We start from the raw sequence: 1,525 nt of genomic DNA on the forward strand, positions 1-1,525 counted from the left end.
TATGAGAACTTGAACTGTAATGTCATGTACCTCGGTAGTGTCCCAAATTTTCTAATCAAGATGATTATGGGGACAAAGAGGAAAGTGATCGATGATGTAGAGTGTGCCTAAGGAGAGTCACATGGAGAGAAGATATTCTCTCAGGCTTTCACAGAGAGCACATTGGCCAAGAAATGGCCGTGAATCATCCACATGGATGACACTGACAATGGTTCTACATTCTGAGGTACAGGATCTCAGGATAAATCCTAAGGAGATTTCACTGACCTTATCAGACCCAAAAGCTACAACTCTTGTTGCATAGGTCCTGCTTTTCCTTGGTCTTATCCATCCAGTAGAAAAGTATGAAGATGAAATATAGAAAGTAAAGCCATGCTGTTATTTTGAGCTGTGGGGGAATCAGGTCAATAATTTCTGACATTGCCAGTTAAACAGAAGACCCAATGCTATTATAGGCTTCTGGACTCTTTTGAAATATTTTGCTGAGTTTACACACCTATAATATTCAAATAACGGAACTTAACAAAAAAAGGGTATACAGATGAATGTCCATTTTGTATCTGAGTATTCAAAGTGGTTAGGATAGATATATAGTTACATTCTGTTAATGAATAGAGGGATTTGTTCTAATGGTGTTTGTAAATAGGATATCAAATCCACATCTTGTACAGCAATTAACCACTAAGAAGAATGTATGCAGTGTGTTAATTACTGAAACTGTTCTAGTGATTTGATTTGAAACTGTCTCATTGCTATTTGTTTTTCAATAAAATTATGCCAAAAAACAAAAGATTTTCTCACTCTAGTAATTCTAAAACACCTATAAGGATATGTTACATCTTGGACAGGCATAATTTTCAAAGTTTCATAATACCCAGTATGATACAAGGTGTGGAAGAAAAGGTTACATTAAATTCAATAATTTTGATGAGAGTTTTGAATTACATAAATTGTGTTGTATAATTGAGCATTACTAACTGAAATAAACAATAAGTAAATGTTCTCAGAAAAAAAAAAATAAAAGCCATGGTGTTATGTTGAGCTGTAGGGGAATCAGGTCAACAATTTCTGACATTGCCAGTGAAGTGGAAGACCCAATACTATTATGGGCTACTGGACTCTTTTAGAATACTTTGCTGAGTTTACACACCTATAATATTCAAATAACGGAACTTAACAAAAAAGGGGGATACAGATGAATGTCCATTTTGTATCTGTGTATTCAAAGTGGTTAAGATAGATATATAGTTTCATTCTCGTAATGAATAGAGTGATTTGTTCTAATGGTGTTTGTAAATAGGATATCAAGTCCGCATCTTATACAGCAATTAGCCACTAGGAAGAATGTATACAATGTGTTAATTATTGAAACTATCCTACCAATTTATTTGAAACTGTCTCATTGCTATTTATCAATAAAATTATGGAGAAAAAAGTTAGTTCCTTGATTCCTCTCCCAGTCTGAGTTTGGATTTCTTCTTGATGTTGTGTATTCTTTACTTAGGGACTTTCCATGAAGCAGATG

The 1,525-nt window shown here is 34.0% G+C and overlaps 1 pseudogene; it reads right to left on the bottom strand.

Moving 5' to 3' along the window:
- The window catches only part of LOC105741344, a 105,093-nt pseudogene that overhangs the window by 102,829 nt on the left and 739 nt on the right, over positions 1-1,525 (bottom strand).

Source organism: Octodon degus, unplaced genomic scaffold, assembly GCF_000260255.1.
Source record: "Octodon degus isolate 3935 unplaced genomic scaffold, OctDeg1.0 scaffold00477, whole genome shotgun sequence".
Classification (NCBI taxonomy): domain Eukaryota; kingdom Metazoa; phylum Chordata; class Mammalia; order Rodentia; family Octodontidae; genus Octodon; species Octodon degus.